This window comes from Pongo abelii, chromosome 20 (assembly GCF_028885655.2).
Source record: "Pongo abelii isolate AG06213 chromosome 20, NHGRI_mPonAbe1-v2.0_pri, whole genome shotgun sequence".
NCBI lineage: Eukaryota > Metazoa > Chordata > Mammalia > Primates > Hominidae > Pongo > Pongo abelii.
Window position 1 is genome coordinate 59,976,504 of NC_072005.2, and position 21,643 is coordinate 59,998,146.

Here is a 21,643-nt window from a genome sequence, read left to right on the forward strand (position 1 = left end):
AGCACCACTGCACTCCAGCATAGGCAGTAGGGCAAGGCCTTCTCTCAAAAAATAAATAAACAAAGAAAATATAAAGTCAAAATGGCTAAGCCAGGCACAGTGACGACCCTGTACTCCCAGCTATTCAGGAGCCTGAAGCAGGAGGATGGATAGGGCCCAGGAGTTTGTGGTCAGCTTAGGCAAGACCTTCTCTCAAAAAAGAATAAAAATAAACAAATAAAAATAATAAAGAAAAATGGATACGGTGGTAATTTTTTATTTTTATTTTTATTTTTATTTTTTAGACGGAGACTCCTCTGCTGCCCAGGCCGGAGTGCAGTAGCACCATCTCAGGTCACTGCAACCTCTGCCTCCCGGGTTCAAGCAATTCTCCTGCCTCAGCCTATAATTTTATATTACGGGTTTTCTACCACAATTTTTTAAATGTTGCTGATAATACTGCCGGCCTCATAGAATTTCTGGGTGGCAGTAAAGAAATCACTGATAGAAGGCTGAAATCACTCTCGCATCCAGCAGAGCCCCCTGTGTACGGCTGAACCCAGGAACCGAGTCTCAAGTCTCTGGACACGCATCCAAGCCCAGCCCAATCCCTGCTCACATCCACAGCTCCAAGCTCCTTGGACTCTCGTCTGAAAAAGTGGGTATCTCCTAGAATGGCGATCATTAAAAAGTCAGGAAACAACAGGTGCTAGAGAGAATGTGGAGAAATAGGAACACTTTTACACTGTTAGTGGGACTGTAAACTAGTTCAACCATTGTGGAAGTCAGTGTGGCGATGCCTCAGGGATCTAGAACTAGAAATTCCATTTGACCCAGCCATCCCATTACTGGGTATATACCCAAAGGACTATAAATCATGCTGCTATAAAGACACATGCACACGTATGTTTATTGCGGCACTATTCACAATAGCAAAGACTTGGAACCAACCCAAATGTCCAACAATGATAGACTGGATTAAGAAAATGTGGCACATATACACCATGGAATACTATGCAGCCATAAAAAATGATGAGTTCATGTCCTTTGTAGGGACATGGATGAAACTGGAAATCATCATTCTCAGTAAACTATCGCAAGGACAAAAAACCAAACACCGCATGTTCTCACTCATAGGTGGGAATTGAACAATGAGAACACATGGACACAGGAAGGGGAACATCACACTCTGGGGACTGTTGTGGGGTGGGGGGAGGGGGGAGGGATAGCATTAGGAGATATACCTAATGCTAAATGACGAGTTAATGGGTGCAGCGCACCAGCATAGCACATGTATACATATGTAACAAACCTGCACATGGTGCACATGTACCCTAAAACTTAAAGTATAATAATAATTTAAAAAAAAAAAAAAGGGTATCTCCGCAGTCAGCCCAGGGGGCCAGGCTGATGCAACAGCGCGCGCGCATTGCAGAGGCCTCCTTCCGGGACCCCGAATCGTGCGGCCCGCGGTCGACAGAAGAGGGGGACACCCAAGACTTTTACCAGACTACTTACGACCACCGAAGAGCCCTGGATCCGAAGCAACGAGGCTCACTGCAAGCAGAGGTGAGCTGGAGCTGCGGGATCTTTAAAATGGCAGCGGGAAACGCTGAGACCCTGTTCAGTCCCGCGCCGGTAGGGTGGGACTGACAGGACCGGCCGGGTGGGCGTATCTGTAGTGATGCAATCAGATGTTACCCTTTTTTTTTTTTTTTTTTTTTTTGGCAGGGGGAGACAGGGTCTCTCTGTCGACCAGGCTGGGAGTGCAGTGGTGCAAACACGGTTCATTGCAGCCTCCACCTTCTGGGCTCAAGCGATCTTCCCACCTCACCACCTCAGCCTCTGGAGTAGCTGGGACCACAGGTGCGCCACCACACACAGATAATTTTTGTACTTTTTGTAGAGATAGGGTCTTTATATGTTGCCCAGGCTGATCTCAAGCTTTCTGGCCACCAGCAGTCCTCTCACCTTGCCCTCCCAAAGTGCTGGGATTACAGGCGTGAGCCACCACGCCCAGCTGACTTTGACATTTCTGTAGTTCCCAACAAGGGGTGATTCTAAGATTCTATTTATTTATTTATTTACTTATATTATTATTATTTTATCTTTTGAGACGGAGTTTCGCTCTTGTTGCCCAGGCAGGGGTGCAGTGACACGATCTCAGCCTCTAGGTTCAAGCGATTTTCCTGCCTCAGTCTCCCGAGTAGCTGGGATTACAGGCGCCCGCCACCACACCCAGCTAATTTTTGTATTTTTGGTAGAGACAGGGTTTCACCACGTTGGCCAGGCTGTTCTCGAACTCCTGACCTCAGGTGTTCTGCCCGCCTCGGCCTCCCAAAATGCTGGGATTACAGGCATGAGCCACCGCCCAGCCTAAGATGTTTTTTTAATTGTGATAAAAATACACAGAACAGGGCCAGTGTTCTGTGTACAGTGTCTCATACCTATAATCCCAGCACTTTGAAAGCCCCAAGTGAGAGAATCGCTTGAGCCCAGGAGTTCAAGACCAGCCTCAGCAACACAGTGAGACCCCTGTCTCTACAAAAAAATTTAGAGAAAAAATTAGCCGGGCACGGTGATGGCACACCTGTACTCCCAGCTACTCAGGAGGCTGAGCCAGGAGCATCACTTGAGCCCAGGAGTTGGAGCTCAAGGCTGCAGTGACCCATATGAGAGTCCCTGCACTCCAGTCTGGGTGACAGAGTGAGACCCTGTTTAAAAATACATAAAAATAAAAAGCAGGCAAGAAAGAAAAAGGTTAAGAGAGTAAATTTTATGTTATACACGTGTTGTTGCTGTTTTGAGACAGAGTCTCACTCTGTTGCCCAGGCTGAAGTGCAGCAGCGTGATCATAGCTCAGTGCAGCCTCAAACCTCCTGGGCTCAAATGACCCTCCCACCTTGGCCTCCCAAAGTGCTGGGATTACAGGCTTGATCCACTATGCCAGGCCATTTTAACCTTTTTTTTTGAGATGGAGTTTTACTCTTGTTGCCCAGGCTTAGAGTGCAATGGTATGACCTCCGCTCACCGCAACCTCCGCCTCCCGGGTCCAAGCGATTCTCCTGCCACAGCCTCCTGAGTAGCTGGGATTACAAGCATGCGCCACCACGCCCGGCTAATTTTGTATTTTCAGTAGAGACGGGGTTTCACCATGTTGGTCAGGCTGGTCTCAAACTTCTGACCTCAAGTGATCCGCCCACCTCGGCCTCCCAAAGTGCTGGGATTACAGGCGTGAGCCACCGCGCCTGGTCATTTTAACCATTTTTACATGTAGCGTTTGGTGGCATTGAGTACATTCACATTGTTGTACAACCATCACCACCATCCACCTCCCAAGCTGGTTTCATCTGGCAAAACTAAAACTCTACTCACTGACTCCCTTTTCTCCTCTCTCTGCAGCCCCGGTAACCACTGTTCAACTCTGTCTGTATGAATTTGACAACCCTAGGCTCTTCATATAAGTAGAATCATACAATATCTGTCCTTTTGTGACTGGCTTATTTCACTTAGCGCGATGCCCTCAGAGCTCATCCATGTGGTAGCATATGTCAGAATTGCCTTCCCTTTTAAGGTTGAATGATATTCCATTGTCTGTACATGCCACATTTTCCTTATCAGTTCATCCACGGATGGACATCTGGGTTGCCTTCACTTTGGGGCTATTAAATAATGCTGCTATCAACATGGGTATCCAAGTGACTTTCAATACCCTGCTTTCCGTTTTTTTGAGACGGAGTCTCACTCTGTCACCCAGGCTGGAGTGCGGTGGCGTGATCTCAGCTCACTGCAAGCTCCGCCTCCTGGGTTCATGCCATTCTCCTGCCTCAGCCTCCCGAGTAGCTGGGACTATAGGCGCCCGCCACCACGCCCGGCTAATTTTTTGTATTTTTAGTAGAGACGGGGTTTCACCATATTATCCAAGATGGTCTCAATCTCCTGACCTCGTGATCCGCCCGCCTCGGCCTCCCGAAGTGCTGGTATTACAGGCGTGAGCCACCATGCCCGGCCTTCAATACCCTGCTTTCAATCTGTGGAGGTATATACCCAGAAGTGGCATTGCTGTGTCATGTTCTAAGGTTTTTTTAAGTGTTTGAATCCACTGATCATTAAGGACCCTGTGAAGTAGGGGTTGATCCCGTAACACGGGATCCCACTCACACTCCTACTCTCTCTTAGTCTTACCCACATCAGCTTTCCACAGTCTACCCAGACACTCAAGTGTCAGGGACCCCCAATCCAAGCTAGTCACAAACTGGAAAAGGGGGAGCTAAAGATTGCTGATATTTGTAAATTCACACAAGAAAAACATTTAACAGGCCGGGAGTGGCAGCTCGTGCCTATAACGCCAGCACTTTGGGAAGCCAAGGCGGGCAGATCACTTGAAGTCAGAAGTTAGAAGCCAGCATGGCCAACATGGTGAAATCCTATCTCTAGTTAAAAAAAAAAAATTAGCCAGGCGTGGTCGCAGGCACCTGTAATCACAGCTGTTCTGGAGGCTAAGTCAGGAGAATTGCTTGAACCTGGGAGGCGGAGGTTGCAATGAGCCAAGATTTCACCATTGCACTCCAGCCTGGGCGGCAGAGCAAGACTCCATCTCAAAGAAAAAAAAAAAGGCATTTAATAAGCATCCTACGCACATGCAGCCCTGTGCATAAAGACCTAAGAAGATAAAGGTGAGTGAAACTTGGTCCCATCCTATAAAGAGCTCTGTTTGCCAAGAGAGCTGAGCATACAGGCAGAGAGGTGCAACATAGGTAAGAAGCACTACTGTTCATAGAAGGCAAAACATGGGAAGGGGAAGCAGAACCTGATTCCCAAATAGAAAAAGAACCCAGGGCTGGGTTCGGTGGCTTACTCCTGTAATCCCAGCACTTTGGAAGGCTGAGGCAGACAGATCACAAGGTCAGGAGTTCAAGACCAGCCTGACCAAAAAAGTGAAACACCATCTCCACTAAAAATACAAAAATTAGCTGGGTGTGGTGGCGCACACCTGTAATCCCAGTTACTCAGGAGGCTGAGGCAGGAGAATCACCTCAACCTGGGAGGTGGAGGTTACAGTGAGCCAAGATTGCGCCACTGCACTCCAACCTAGGTGACAGAGCAAGACTCTGTCTCAAAAAAAAAAAAGAAAGAAAGAAAAAAGAACCCTGCAATCAACCTTCCAGGAGTTGTAGGTATGTAGTCTCTAGGTGGCACACGCCATCATGCCTGGCTAATTTTTGTATTTTTAGTGGAGACAGGATTTCACCATGTTGGCCAGGCTGGTCTTGAACTCCTGCCCTCAAGTGATCCACCAGCCTTGGACTCCCAAAGTGCTATGACTACAGGCATGAGCCATAGTTCCTGGCCAATAAAATTGATAAATTTTTTGTAACGTTTAGTTAATTTATAGAAATAATCTCTATATTTTTGCTCTTGTTTTTACTTTGGGATTCAGTTGTCTCATCTGGAGAATCAAAAAGTTTATTGTCATTTTTAGCTTGTTTACTATCTTAGGTTCTTTGAACATGTTCATGCACATGTTTAAGATCTTTTAAATTGGGATTCATCCATTCTAATTTTTTTTTTTCTGAACAAGTTCTCCATTCCTGTCTGAGATCACTTAGGAATAGACAAAACAATTAGCCATGTATCATAGCAATGCAAGGATGGCTCAACATAGGCAAATTAATAAATCTGATATATCGCGTCAAAAGAATGAAGGACAGGCTGTGTGTGGTGGCTCACACCTGTAATCTCAGAACTTTGGGAGGCCAAGACAGGAGGATCACTTGAGCCCAGGAGTTCAAGACCAGCCTGGGCAACACAGCAAGACCTTGTGTCTAATAAAGTAAAAACAACAAAAACAAAAAGAAGAATGAAGGACAAAAACCATGTTTTCAGCTCAAAAGATCCAGAAAAGCCATTGACAAAGTTCAAGGCCGGACGCAGTGGCTCACGCCTGTAATCCCAGCACTTTGGGAGGCCGAGGCGGGTGGATCACAAGGTCAGGAGTTCAAGACCAGCCTGGCCAAGATGGTGAAACCCCGTCTCTACCAAAAATACAAAAATTAGGGAGGCCAAGGCGGGCGGATCACGAGGTCAGGAGATCGAGACCATCCTGGCTAACACGGTGAAACCCTATCTCTACTAAAAATACAAAAAAATTAGCCAGGCATGGTGGCGGGCGCCTGTAGTCCCAGCTACTCGAGAGGCTGAGGCAAGAGAATGGCATGAACCCGCGAGGCAGAGCTTGCAGTGAGCCGAGATAGTGCCATTGCACCTCAAAAAAAAAAAAAAAAAAAAAAAAAATTAGCCGGGCATGGTGGCAGGCGCCTGTAATCCCAGCTACTCGGGAGGCTGAGGCAGATAATTGCTTGAACCTGGGAGGCAGAGGTTGCAGTGAGCTGATATCGCACCACTGCACTCCAGCCTGGGTGACAGAGCAAGACTCTGTCTCAAAAACAAAACAAAACAAAAAACAAAAACAAAAATCGGGCCAGGTACGGTGGTTCATGCCTGTAATCCCAGCACTTTGGGAGGCCAAGGTGGGTGGATCACCTGAGGTCAGGAGTTCGAGGCCAGCCTGACCAACAAGACGAAACCCCGTCTCTACTAAAAATACAAAAAATTAGCCAGGCGTGGTGGTGGGCACCTGTAATCCCAGCTACTCAGGAGGCTGAGGCAGGAGAATTGTTTGAACCCGGGAGGCGGAGGTTGCAGTGAGTGGAGATCACGCCATTATACCCCAGCCTGGATGATAAAAATGTGACTCCATTTCAAAAAAAAAAAAAAAAATATATATATATATATATATATATATATATATATATAAATTAGTAGCAGTTCTATACACCAATAATGAGCTAGCTGAGAAATCAACAAGTCAATCCCGTCTACCGTGCCTACAAAAAATAAAATACCTAGAAATAAAATTTAACCAAGGAGGAAAAAGACCTCTACAAGAAAAACTAGAAAACCCTGGTGAAATAACTTTAAAAGGACACAAAGAAATGAAAGGATAATTTCATGCTCATAGATTAGAAGAATTAATAATACCATTAAAATGACCGTAGGGCCCAAAGTAATCTACAGATTCAATGCATTTCCTATCAAACTATCAAAGTACCAAGATTATTTTTCACCAAATAGAAAAAACAACCTTGCCAGGCGTGGTGGCTCACGCCTGTAATCCCAGCACTTTGGGAGGCCAAGGCAGGCAGATCATGAGCTCAGGAGATCGAGACCATCCTGGCCGACATGGTGAAACTCTGTCTCTACTAAAATACAAAAAATTAGCTGGGCATGGTGGCGCACACCTGTAATCCCAGCTGCTCGGGAGGCTGAGGCAAGGGTATCACTTGAACCTGGGAGGCAGAGGTTGCAGTGAGCCGAGATTGCGCCACTGCACTCCAGCCTGGCGACAGAGCAAGACTCCATTTAAAAAAAAAAGGTCGGGCACGGTGGCTCACGCCTATAATCCCAGCACTTTGGGGGGCCGAGGCAGGCGGATCATGAGCTCAGGAGATCGAGGCCAGCCTGACCAGCATGAAGAAACCCCGTCTCTACTAAAAATACAAAATTAGCCAGGCGTGGTGGCAAGTGCCTGTAATCCCAGCTACTCAGGAGGCTGAGGTAGGAGAATCGTTTGAATCCAGGAGGCAGAGGTCGCAATGAGCCAAGATCATGCCACTGCACTTCAGCCTGGGTGACAGAGCGAGACTCCGTCAAAAAAAAAAAGAAAGAAGAAAGAAAGAAAAAGAAATAAAGCAAGAAAGAAAAGAAAGACCTTACAATTCATTTGGAAATAAAAAGAGCTCAAATAGCAAAAGGAATCCTGAGCAAAAAGAATAAAGCTGGAGACATCATGTTACCTGACTTCAAAACATATCAGAAGGCTCTGGTAACCAAAACAACATGGTATTGGTATAAAAACAGACATATGGCTGGGTATGGTGGCGAGCACCCATAATCCCAGCACTTTGGGAGGCCAAGAGGGGCAGATCCCTTGAGCTCAGGAGTTCAAGACCAGCCTGGGCAACATGGTGAAACCCCATCTCTACAAAAAATACAAAAATTAGCTGGGCATGGTGGCAGGCGCCTATAATCCGAGCTACCCAGGAGGCTGAGGCAGGAGAAGTGCTTGAACCTGAAGACCGAGGCTGCTGTGAGCCAAGATCACCGTACTCTCTAGCCTGGGAGACAGAGCGAGACTCCGTCTCAAAAAAAAAAAAAAAAAAAAAACGAAACCAGAAACAAAAAAAAAACCCCAAACATATAGACCAATGGTACAGTATAGAAAATCCAGAAATAAATCCATGTGTGTACCGGCTGGCCGCCGTGGCTCACTCCTGTAATCCCAGCACTTTGAAAGGCCAAAGTGGGTGGATCACCTGAGATCAGGGGTTCCAGACCAGCCTGACCAACATGGCAAAACCCCATCTCTACTAAAAATCCAAAAATTGGCTGGGCGTAATCCCAGCACTTTGGGAGGCCGAGGCGGGCAGATCACCTGAAGTCAGGAGTTCGAGACCAGCCTGGCCAACATGGTGAAACCCTGTCTCTACTAAAAATACAAAAATTAGCTGGACGTGGTGGCACGCACCTATAGTCCCAGGTACTTGGGAGGCTGAGGAAGGAGAATCTCTTGAATCCGGGAGGCGGAGGTTGTGGTGGGCTGACATCATGCCACTGCACTCCAGCCTGGGCAACAGAGCAAGACTCCATCTCAAAAAATAAAAATAAAAATAAGCCAGGAGTGGTGCCCACACCTGTAATTCCAGCTACTTGGGAGGCTGAGTGAGGAGAATCACTTGAACCTGGGAGGCAGAGGTTGCAGTGAGCCAAGATCAGGCCACTGCACACCAGCCTGGGTGACAAGAGCAAAACTCTGTCTCGAAAAAAAAAAAAGAAATTTGGCAGGTGTGGTAGCGCATGCCTGTAATCCCAGCTACTCAGGAGGCTGAGCCAGGAGAATTGCTTGAAACTGGGTGGCAGAGGTTGCAGTGAGCAGAGATCACACCACTGCACTCCAGCCTGGGCGACAGAGGAAGACTCTGTCTCGAAAAAAGAAACAAGAAGAAAAAAAAAGAAATGATCCATGTGTGAGGGGTTGGATATCCTAGATGCCCTGATATGATGATCATTACCTATTCCATTCATGTATCAAAATATCATGTGCCCCATTAATATGTACAATTATTATGTATCAATTAAGAAAAAAAGTTCCCTTCATTGGCTGTTTTAATTTTATACCACCCTAAGTGAAATATTGCCGCTTAGAAAGCTTAGCTGCAGAGTTTAGTAAATTATAGTGAAAAAACATACCTGAAGCAGGAGCTCTGCCGGGGGCGGGTGCAGGGCTGATGTGGAGTCCCAGCTTGTCCAACCAGCGGCCCATGGGCTGCCTGCAGCTCAGGATGGCTTTGAATGCGGTCCCACACAAATTCAGAAACTTTCTTAAAACATTACGAGTTTGTTTGCGATTTTGGGTTTTTTTCAGCCCATCAGCTATCATTAGTGTATTTTATGTGTATCTGAAGACAACTCTTCTTCTTCCAATGTGGCCCAGGGAAGCCAAAAGATTGGACACCACTGACTGTAGACAAATAAGGAGGCCACCTTCAGACAGAGCACTGTACACTGTTTTGTTTTTGTTTTTCTTTCAGATGGAGTCTCGCTCTGTCTCCCAGGCTGGAGTGCAGTGGGACCATCTAAGCTCAATGAAACCTCCGCCTCCCAAGTTCAAACAATTCTCCTGCCTCAGCCTCCAAGTAGCTGGGATTACAGGCACCCAACACCATGCCTGACCAATTTTTGTATTTTTAGTAGAGACAAGGTTTCACCATGTTGGCCAAGCTGGTCTCAAACTCCTGACTTCATGTGATCCACCTGCCTCGGCCTCCAAAAGTACTGGGATTACAGGCGCGAACCACCGAGCCCAGCCACAAAGTGACCTTCTAAAAAAAACAAAAAATCCTTTTTGCAAGACAAAAAGTGCTCTCATGATAATTCTTTTTAATTGTTTTTTGAGACATGGTCTCGTTCTGTCACTCAGGCTAGAGTGCAGCAGGCTCAAGGCATCCTCCCACCTGAGCCTCCTGAGTAGCTGGGACTATAGTCACACATTACCACACCCAGATAATTTTTGTATTTTTGGTAGAGATGGGATTTTGCCGTGTTGCCCACACTGGTCTTGGACTCCTGGGCTGAAGTGATCCACCCGCCTCAGCCTCCCAAAGTGCTGGGATTACAGGCGCGAGCCTCCGCGCCTGGCCGTAATATCTATGGTGGAAATAAGGAGATGATTACGGTATGATTTCATGCCTTCCACAGTTTATTGACATAAAAAGAGATTTTTAAAAAAAAAAACATTGACAATGCTTAAGGAGGAGAAGAATAACACAAACACTTCATAGAATGCACTCTATAGGCAAAGTACGTTAACCGAATAGTGAGTGAGTTCCAAGTTTTTAAAGTCCTGTTGCTCACAGGATGGAGGAAGGACTATGTGAAAAGTAAAGTCTAATTCAAATTTGAGGCGAACCGGCTGGGCGCGGTGGCTCAAGCCTGGAATCCCAGTACTTTGGAAGGCCGAGGCAGGTGGATCACCTGAGGTCAGGAGTTCGAAGCCAGCCTGACCAACATGGTGAAACCCCGTCTCTATTAAAAATACAAAAATTAGCCGGGCATGGTGGTGGGTGCCTGTAATCCCAGCTACTCGGGAGGCTGAGACAGGAGAATTGCTTGAATCCGGGAGGTGGAGGTTGCCATGAGCCGAGATCGTGCCACTGCACTCCAGCCTGGGTGACAGAGCAAGACTCCACCTCAAAAAAAAAAAAGTAGCCTGGGTGGTGCAGTGGCACACGCCTGTAACACTAACACATTGGGAGGCCGAGGCAGGAGAATCGCTTGAGCCCAGGAATTCAAGACCAGCCCGAGAAACATAGGAAGACCCCGTCTCTACAAAAAATTTAAAAAGGAGTGGGCGTGGTGGCATACACCCGTAGTCCCAGCTAGTTGGGAGGCTGAGACAGGAGGATGGCTTGAACCCAGGAGGTTGAGGTTGCAGTGAGCTATGATCCTACCACTGCCTGGACAACAGAGTGAAACCGGTCTCAAAAACAAAACACAAAAAAACAGACAGCAGCATAGAAATAGGACTGGACGTGGCCGGGTGCGGTGGCTCACGCCTATAATCCCAGCTCTTTGGGAGGCCGACGCAGGTGGATCACTTGAGGTCAGGTGTTCGAGACCAGCCTGGCCAACATGGTGAAACCTCGTCTCTATGAAAAACACAAAAATTAGCTGGGCATGCTGGCAGGCGCCTGTAATCCTAGCTAATTGGGAGGCCGAGGCAGGAGAATGGCTTGAACCCGGGAGGCGGAGGTTGCAGTGGGCTGAGATTGTGCCACTGCACTCCAGCCTGGGCAATAGGGTGAGACTCAGTCTCAAAAAGAAAAAAAGAAAAAAAAGACCCCCTCTGTATGTTAAAGAATATTTTTAAAAAGAAAGAAAAGAAATAGGATTGGGCAAAACGGATCTGACCTAAAGGTCATAGACTGTAGGGGGCGGGCGGACGGGGATCCCAGCAAACCTGTCTCTCTTCATTCCTTCTGGCCTCTCTGAGCAGCCTTCCCTCCTGCTGGGCAGAGGGCAGACGTCTTTCTGGAATGAGGGTCATAGACCTGAAACCAAACAAGATAGGACAGGAATTCCTTTATGGTCAGTGTTTACAGGGAAGATGGAGGGAAAATTAGAGTCAGAGATTTTAGGTTTTATGGCAGGATTTGGGGAAAAGGGATTCTCGTGTCTATGGTTCACTTTGGGAAAGACAGTTTCGAGTTTCTATGGCTAGCCTTCAGGAGAAGGAGGGTCAAGAAGAAACTTCCGCTTCTGAAGCTGCTTCGGAAGCCTTCGTTTTCAGGTTATCGGTTTCTGAGCCCTGATATTAGCCTGCCACAGTCTAAGCTTTCAAAGCGCCTGTCAAACTCTTGTGTATCTATGTATTTTAAAGACTAAAATGAACAGCTCACATATGGGGTCCAAGAGGAACGGGGAGTTCACTGCACGTTCTCACGTGTGAGATCTTTGTTGTTGTTGTTGTTGTTGTTGTTGAGATGGAATCTCGCTCTGTCGCCCAGGCTGGAGTGCAGTGGCACCATCTCAGCTCGACTGTAACCTTCACCTCCCAGGTTCTAGCAATTATCCTGCCTCAGCCTCCCAAGTATCTGGAATTACAGGCGCGTGCCATCATGCCCCACTAATTTTTTTTTTTGTATTTTTAGTAGAGACAGAGGTTTTACCATGTTGGCCAGGCCAGTCTCAAACTCCTGACCTCAAGCAATCTGCCCATCTCAGCCTCGCAAAGTGCTGGGATTACAGGCATGAGCCACCGCGCCTGCCCTCATGTGTGAGATCTGATAAGAAGTCATGCACTAGAAGGAAGGGAAGAGTGTACTCCACAACCCCAAACAATCTGTTTGGAATCATTTCAAGCCTACATAACAAGAGTTTCGTAGGGAATTGGGACAGAGCATGGTCCCTAATAAGCCCCCCTAAATAATTCTCAAGTAACACCTCTCTAATGACGAAGGAGATTGAGGATTTTTTTTTGCTATGTTTATTGGCCACGTGGGTATTTTGCCTTTGTAAAGTATGTGTCCAAGCCTTTTGCCCATTTCTCCAGTGGGTAGTATTTCCTTTGGTTTTTTTTTGAGACAAAGTCTCACTCTGTTGCCCAGGCTGGAGTGCAGTGGCCTGATCTCAGCTCACTGCAACCTCCACTGCCTGGGTTCAAGCAATGCTCCTGCCTCAGCTTCCGAAGTAGCTGGGACTACGGGTCCGCACCAGCACACCTGGCTAATTTTTGTATTTTTAGTAGAGACAGGGTTTCACCATGCTGGCCAGGCTGGTCTCGAACTCCTGACCTCAGGTGATCCACCTGCCTCGACCTCCCAAAGTGTTGGGATTACAGGCATGAGCAACCGCGCCCAGCCCATTGGTTAGTATTTCTTTCTCTCGCTCCATTCCTCCCTCCCTCCTTCCCTTCCTTGCTTCCTTCCCTCTTTCTTCCTTTCTCTTTTCTATAGAAGTTATTTCTCTCTCTCTCTCTTTTTTTTTTTTTTCCTGAGACAGAGTCTCCCTCTGTTGCCCAGGCTGGAGTGCAGTGGCACGAACTCAGCTCACTGTAAGCCCTGCCTCCTGGGTTCACACCAGTCTCCTGCTTCAGCCTCCCAAGTAGCTGGGACTACAGGCGCCCGCCACCACGCCTGGCTAATTTTTTTGTATTTTCAGTAGAGACAGGGTTTCACCGTGGTCTCGATCTTCTAACCTCGTGATCCGCCTGCCTCGGCCTCCCAAAGTGCTGGGATTACAGGCATGAGTCACTGCGCCCGGCCTTTTTTTTTAAAACAGAGTTTCGCTCTGTTGCCCAGTCTGGAGTGCGGTGGCGCCATCTCAGCTCACTGCAATCTCTACCCACCGGAGTCAAGCGATTCTCCTGCCTCAGCCTCCCAAGTAGCTGGGACTACAGGCATGCACCACCGTGGCTGGCTAATTTTTATACTTTTAGTAAAGACAGGATTTCACCATGTTGGCCAGGCTAGTCTTGAACTCCTGACCTCAGGTGATCTGCCTGTCTCGGCCTCCCAAAGTGCTGGGATTGCATGCGTGAGCCACCGTGCCTGGCTGAAGTTCTTTACATTTTAGATATAATTCCTTGGTTGCACATATTTTCCCACTTTGTGGATTGCTTTTTTCAATTTCTCAATAATGCACTTTTAAAACCAAAAGTTGGCTGGGCACGGTGGCTCACGCCTGTAATCCCAGCACTTTGGGAGGCCAAGGCAGGTGTATAACAAGGTCAGGTATTCAAGACCAGCCTGGCGAACATGGTGAAACCCTGTTTCTACTAAAAATACAAAAATTAGCTGGATGTGCTAGCGCATGCCTGTTATTCCGGCTACTGAGGACGCTGAAGCAGGAGAATCACTTGAACCCAGGAGGCAGAGGTTGCAGTGAGCCAAGATCGCGCCACTGCACTCCAGCCTGGGTGACAGAGCAAGATTCCATCTCAAAAACAAACAAACAAACAAAAAACAAAAAAAAGAAGTCCTAGAAAAAAATAAAAAATAATAAAAACAGAAGTCCTGGCTGGGTTTAGTGACTCACACCTTTAATCCCAGCACTTTTGGAGGCTGAGGAGGGAGGATGGATGGAGGCCAGGAGTTCAACAGAAGTCTGAGCAACATAGGGAGACACCATCCCTAAAACAATCTTTATTATTTATTTATTTATTTATTTATTTATTTATTTTGAGATGGAGTCTCGCTCTGCCACCCAGGCTGGAGTGCAGTGGAGCAATCTCGGCTCACTGCAACCCCCGCCTCCCGGGTTCATGTCATCCTCCTGCCTCAGCCTCCTGAGTAGCTGGGACTACAGGTGCCCACCACCACGCCTGGCTAATTTTTTGTATTTTTAGTAAAGACGGGGTTTCACCATGTTAGCCAGGATGATCTCGATCTCCTGACCTCGTGATCCGCCCGCCTCGGCCTCCCAAAGTGCTGGGATTACAGGCGTGAGCCACTGCACCTGGCCTAAAAGAATCTTTAAATTGTCCATGAGTGATGGTGCGTGCCTGTGGTCCCAGCTACTTGGAGGCTGAGGAGGAAGGATCCCTTGAGCCTGGGAGTTTGAGGCAGCAATGAGCTATGCTCTTACCACTGCACTCCAGCCTGGGTGAAAGAGGAAGAAGACCCTTAATAGGCGGACCACGGTGGCTCACGCCTGTAATCTCAATACTTTCAGAGGCCTAGGCGGGAGGATTGCTTGAGACCACGAGTTCAAGACCAACCTGGGCAACATAGCAAGACCCTCATCTCTATCAAAAGTTTGAAAAAGAAAAAAAAAATTGTAATGAAACAGAAGTCCTTAATTTTATTTTATTTTCTAAGACATCTTGTTATAGCAAGAAGTCCTTAATTTTAATATAGTCTAATTTATATATTTTCTTCATTGTAAAAATTTTTGGGTCCTATCTAGGAAATCTTAGCTTAATGTAATAAAGACATTCTTCTGTGTTGTCTTCTAAAAAAAACATTGTTTTACTTTCTGATTTAAGGTCTGCAGTTCACTTGTATTTGATTTTTGTGTCTAGGATTAGGTAGAGTTAAGATCATTTGTGGCCAGCCATGATGGCTCTCGCCTGTAATCCTAACACTTTGGGAGGCTGAGGCAGGAGGATCTCTTGAGCCCAGGAGTTTCAGACCAGCCTGGGGAACATGGAAAGACCCTGTCTCTCTATTTTTTTTTTCTCAGTTAAATATATACTTTTAAAAAGATCATTTGTGGTGCTATAGTTGTGGGCGTTTAATTCGTCTTCATTACATTGGCTCAATGTAACCTCCACCTCCTGGGTTCAAGCGATTTTCCTGCCTCAGCCTCCTGAGTAGCTGGGATTACAGGTGCGTGCCACCATGCCTGGCTAATTTTTGTATTTTTAGCAGAGACAGGGTTTTGCCATGTTGGCCAGGCTGGTCTCAAACTCCTGACCTCCAGTGATCCGCCCGCCTCAGCCTCCCAAAATGCTGGGATTACAGGTGTGAGCCACTGCACCCGGCCCAGATCTGTCTAATTTTAAAGAATGTATGAAGATTCAGATTTAGGTTCCTGCTATTATGTTATGGGAAATCTTTTCCTAGTTTCTTCTGATTAATGTAAATCCTTAATTTTATTTTTATTTATTTTTTTACTACAGTCCTCTCTCTTTTATTACTTTTTATTTTTCTTAATTTTAATATAATGAAAAGTTCAATTTTTCCTGTTATGGTTAGCATTTGTTTCTTCTGTTGAAGAGGTGTTTCCTGGCTGGGCGTGGTGGCTCACACCTGCAATCCTAGCACTTTGGGAGGCCAAGGTGGGAGGATCACTTGAGCCTAGGAGTTCAAGACCAGTTTGGGCAACATAGTGAGACCCTTGTCTCTATTTTTTTTTTAATTAAAAATTAAAAAATGGGGGCTGGGTGTGGTGGCTCACCCCTGTAATCCCAGCACTTTGGGACGCTGAGGCGGGTGGATCACCTGAGGTCAGGAGTTCGAGACCAGCCTGACCAACATGGAGAAACCCCGTCCCTACTAAAAGTACAAAATTAGCTGGGTGTGGTGGTGCATGTCTGTAATCCCAGCTATTCAGGAGGCTGAGGCAGGAGAATCGCTTGAATCCAGGAGGCGGAGGTTGCAGTGACCCGAGATTGCCCCACTGCACTCCAGCCTGGGCAACAAGAGTGAAACTCTGTCTCAAAAAAAATAAATAAATAAAAAAGAAAATAAAAAAGAGGTGTTTCCCTAGCATGAAGACATGAAGCTCTTCTGTAAACTTCATTGTTCTGCCTTTAGCAATTCAATCTACAACCCACTAGAATTAATCTTCCGTATATATAGCATGGGGTGGAGGTCAAACACCCTTTTTCCATATGGATGTTCAGCTGTCCCAGTGTCATTTATTTAGAAGACTGTCCTGGACCTGGCATGGTGGCTCACGCCTGTAATCCCAGCACTTTGGGAGGCTGAGGCAGGTGGATAACTTGAGGTCAGGAGTTCAAGACCAGCCTAACCAACATGGCAAAACCCCATCTCTGCTAAAAATACAAAATTAGCCAGGTTTGGTGGTGCATGCCTGTAATTCCGGCTACTCAGGAGGCTGAGGCAGGAGAATCCCTTGAACCTCGTAGGCAGAGGTTGCAGTGAGCCAAGATGGCACCATTGCACTCCAGCCTGGGAAACAAGAGCGAAACTCTGTCTCAAAAAATAAGAAAAAATAGAGGCCGAGGATGGCCCTGGCTGCCACCAACATGGAGACTTTGTACTGTGTCCCGTTCTTAGTGCTTGAATGTCCCAACCTGGAGCTGAAGAAGCCACCCTGGTTGCACATGCCATCGGCCATGACTATGTGTGCTCTGGTGGTGGTGTCTTACTTCCTCATCACCAGAGGAATCGTTTATGATGTTATTGTTGAACCGCCAGGTGTTGGCTCTATGACTGATGAACAAGGGCATCAGAGGCCAGTAGCTTTCTTGGCCTACAGAGTAAGTGGACAATATTATTATGGAAGGACTTGGATCCAGCTTCCTGTTTACAATGGGAGGTTTAGGTTTCATAATCCTGGACCGATTGAATGCACCAAATATCCCAAAACTCAATAGATTTCTTCTTCTGTTCCCTGGATTTGTCTGTGTCCTATTGAGTTTTCTTCACGGCTAGAGTATTCGTGAGAATGAAACTGCCGGGCTATCTAATGGGTTAGAGTGCCTTTAAGAAGAAATCAGGCCGGGCGCAGTGGCTCACGCCTGTAATCCCAGCACTTTGGGAGGCCAAGGCAGGCGGATTATCTGAGGTCAGGAGTTCGAGATCAGCCTGGGCAACACGGTGAAACCCCGTGTCTACTAAAAATACAAAATTAGCCAGGCGTGGTGACACATGCCTGTAATCCCAGCTACTCGGGAGGCCGAGGCAGGAGAATCACTTGAACCTGGGAGGCAGAGGATGCGGTGAGCTGAGATGGCGCCATTGCACTCTAGCTTGGGCAACAAGAGTAAATCTCCGTCTCACCAAAAAAAAAAAAAAAAAAGAAAAAAAAAAAAGAAGAAATCAGTGGATACTGGATTTGCTCCTGTCAATGAAGTTTAAAAGGCTGTCCAATCCTCTAATATGAGATGTAGAAAAGAATGAAGAGCAGCAGTAAAAGAAATATCTAGTGAAAAAACAGGAAGTGTACGAAGCTTGGACTAGAATTTCTTCTCGGTATTAAAGAGACAAATTTATCACAGTATTTTCTTTTCCTGCTGACCATATTACTATACCAACGATGATGACTGGCATTTTCTTCTTAGTTTTTCATTTCTTTAAGAAAATATAGGCCAGGCGCGGTGGCTCACTTCTGTAGTCCCAGCACTTTGGAAGGCCAAGGCGGGCAGATCACAAGGTCAGGAGTTCCAGACCAGCCTGGCCACCATGGTGAAACCCCGTCTCTACTAAAAATACAAAAATTAGCCGGGCATGGTGGCGGGGTGCCTGTAATCCCAGCTACTTGGAAGGCTGAGGCAGGAGAATCACGTGAACCTGGGGGGCGGAGGCTGCAGTGAGCCTAGATCACTGCCACTGCACTCCAGCCTGGGCGACAGAGCGAAACTCTGTTTCAAAAAAAAGAAAGAAAAGAAAATATACTCCATACCTACAACTATAATAGCAAATATAGTGATTATTTTTTACAACCCCCTTAACACTTTTTGGAGATGACATTTCTGATTTTCAGAAATTAACATAAAATCATGATGCAAGATTCCATGAGCCGAGAACTCTGGACAGCTGGTCAGCTTTACCTATGGAGCTTTGGCTTTAACTAGAGCCTGTGATGGTAGATTATTTCAGATAGGTATGTAAGACTGTTGCCTGAACAATAACATGTATGAAAGGAGCAGAAATAAATACTTTTTCCAATTAAAAAACAAAATAAGAATAAAAAAAAATCACTACTATGGGCATGGTAGCTCATGCCTGTAATCCTAGCACTTTGGGATGCCAAGGTGGGTGGATCGCTTGAATCAGGGAGTTCGAGGAGTTGGAGACCAGTCTGAGCAACATAGCAAGACCCCATCTCTAAAAAAAAAAAAAAAAAAAAAAAAAAAAAAAAAATAGTACTAAAGACTCAGAGATAGAAAAATGGAAATTATTCATATTGCCTCCAGATTTTTTTTTTTTTGACAGAGTCTTGCTCTGTCACCCAGGCTGGAGTGCAGTGGCACGATCTTGGCTCACTGCAGCCTCTACCTCCCAGGTTCAAGCAATTCTCCTGCCTCAGCCTCCCGAGTAGCTGGGATTACAGGCATACGCCGCCAAACCCGGCTAATTTTTTGTATTTTTAGTAGAGACGGTGTTTCACCTTGTTAGCCAGGATGGTCTCGATCTCCTGACCTCATGATCCGCCCGCCTTGGCCTCCCAAAGTGCTGGGATTACAAGCATGAGCCACCGCGCCAGGCCAGTAGTCTTTTATCCTTGCAACCGATTCATCTTTTCTAGGGAAATGGAGACCTTTCACTTTCATGTCCTTTTTTATGTCCCCGTTGATTGCATCTCTGCCTCCATTCTGTTGATCGGAATGACACTGACTTAATTTGGGTTCTCTAAAGCAGACACTGATACAAAGGCTTGAGTTCCAGAGGTTTATTTAGAATGTGATCCTAAACCAAGAGGGAGGTAGCAGGGAGAGTAAGACAGGGAAGGATGGGGAGCCAACACCTTATCTAAGGACATGTTGAGGCCAGGTGTGGTGGCTCACGCCTGTAATCCCAGCATTTTGGGAATCCGAGGCAGGCAGATCACAAGGTCAGGAGTTCGAGACCAGCCTGGCCAACATAGTGAAACTCCGTCTCTACTAAAAATGCAGAAAACAGGACAGTGCAGTGGCTCACGCCTGTAATCCTAGCACTTTGTGAGGCCGAGACGGGCGGATCACCTGAGGTCGGGAGTTGGAGACCAGCCTGGCCAACATGGAGAAACCCCGTCTCTACTAAAAATACAAAAATTAGCCTGGTGTGGTGGCGCATGCCTGTAATCGCAGCTACTTGGGAGGCTGAGGCAGGAGAATCACTTGAACCTGGGAGGCGGAGGTTGCAATGAGCCGAGATCGTGCCATTGCACTCCAGCCTGGGCGACAAGAGCGAAACTTCATCTCAAAAAAAAAAAAAAAAAAAAGAAAAAGAAAAAATTAGCCGGGCCTGGTGGCAGATGCCTGTGGTCCTAGCTACTCAGGAGGCAAAGGCAGGAGAATTGCTTGAACCTGGGAGGTGGAGGTTGCAGTGAGCCGAGATCACGCCACTGCACTCCAGCCTGGGTGACAGAGTGAGACTCTATCTCAAAAAAAAAAAAAAGGATAAGTTGCTGAAGTCTGTGAAGTGGACAATGAGGGCTTGATTCCTTTGAAGCCTGTTGAAGACTGTTTACGCTTCCTCTTATCATCCCCTGCCTCATCCCCTGTCACAGAGATGAAAGGCTGGGACATTTCTGTGCCAACTTTCATCCCACATTGGGTGAGGGTTTCCCTGAGACATGTTGACTTCCTGCAATTCAAAGCTACTTTCTTCTTTAGACAGGGTCTCGCTCTGTCCCCCAGGCTAGAGTGCTATGGCGTGATCTCGGCTCACTGCAAGCTCCGCCTCCCGGGTTCACGCCATTCTCCTTCCTCAGCCTCTCGAGTAGCTGGGACTACAGGCACCCACCATCTTGCCCGGCTAATTTTTTGTATTTTTAGTAGAGACAGGGTTTCACCGTGTTAGCCAGGATGGTCTCAATCTCCTGACCTCGTGATCCGCCCACCTTGGCCTCCCAAAGTGCTGAGATTACAGGTGTGACCCACCGTACCCAGCCTATTTTCTTCTTTAGACAGGGTCTCGCTCTGTCCCCTAGGCTGGAGTGCAGTGGTGTGATCTTGGCTCACTGCAACCTCTGCCTCCTGGGTTCAAGAGATTCTCCTGCCTCAGCCTCCTGAGCAGCTGGGATTACAGACATGCGTCACTATGCCCGGCTAATTTTTTGCATTTTTTGGTAGAGATGGGGTTTCACCATGTTGGTCAGGCTGGTCTCGAACTCCTGGCCTCAAGTGATCTGTCTGCCTTGGCCTCCCAAAGTGCTGGGATTACAGGTGTGAGCCACCCGCCCGGCCAAAGCTATTTTCAATTTTTAATTTGTTGTTGTTGTTGTTTTGAGACTGAGTCTCACTCTGTTGCCCAGGCTGAAGTGCAGTGGCACGATCTCTAAATTTTGTATTTTTAGTAGAGACGGGGTTTCACCTTGTTGCCCAGGCTGGTCTCGAATTCCTGACCTCAGGTGATCCACTCGCCTCAGCCGCCCAAAGTGCTGAGATTACAGGCGTGGGCCACCATGCCCGGCCTGCCAAAGCTATTTTCTATGGGATAAATGACAGCAGAAAGGACCTAGAGCAGAATACTAAAAGATGTATGGCATGTGCATGAGGTGAGACTATGGTAGAATCAAGTGAGTCTCTGCTTTCATGAGACTGAACAGTGAGGCTCAGGTTAAAATTAGAGGTGTACAAGAGAGTATGATATGGACATCTGCTACTGAACAATCCTTGTGCTTCTTGAAAATGCTAATTTCCGTATTTTTTATTTTTATTTTTATTTTTCAGATACAAGGTCTCACTGTGTCACCCAGGCTAGATTGCAGGAGCACAATTAAGGTTCACTAAAGTCCCAACCCCCTGGGTTCAAGCAATCCTTTTGCCTCAGCCTCTGGAGTAGCTGGGACTGCAGTTGCGTGCCACAGTGCCCGGCTAATTTTTTTTATTTTTTGTAGAGGCAAGGGCTTGCTATGTTGCCCAGATTGGTCTTGAACTCCTGGCCTCAAATGATCCTCCCACCTGTGCCTCCCAAAGTGCTGGGATTACAGGCATAAGCCACTGCACCCAGCCTCATTTCTATATGTAAGTTCATTTAGTCATTAAGTCTTTAAGGCAAGATCCAGCCACGGTCTATATAAAATTTTCAACACAGGCCAGGCACGGTGGCTCACGTCTATAATCCCGGCACTTTGGGAGGCTGAGGTGGGCTGATCACTTTAGGTCAGGAGTTCCAGACCAGCCTGGCCAACATGGTGAAACGCTGTCTAA

The 21,643-nt window shown here is 46.9% G+C and overlaps 1 protein-coding gene and 1 pseudogene across 16 annotated transcripts in view; both read left to right on the top strand.

Moving 5' to 3' along the window:
• DPRX (divergent-paired related homeobox) overlaps positions 1–21,643 on the top strand; it is a 45,895-nt gene that overhangs the window by 7,211 nt on the left and 17,041 nt on the right. For 3 of the 16 annotated variants that reach the window (XM_063719640.1, XM_063719643.1, XM_063719644.1), the window contains 2 exons: positions 517–637; positions 1,415–1,548. The gene's annotated coding sequence lies outside the window, so the exon portion shown is untranslated. Of the gene's footprint in view, positions 1–284; positions 334–353; positions 638–1,355; positions 1,549–1,710; positions 1,846–21,643 lie in introns of those variants that run through there. The other 13 variants (XM_063719642.1, XM_063719651.1, XM_063719636.1 and 10 more) reach the window with 10 other exon arrangements.
• On the top strand, positions 16,787–17,469 carry LOC100447167 (oligosaccharyltransferase complex subunit OSTC-like; annotated as a pseudogene).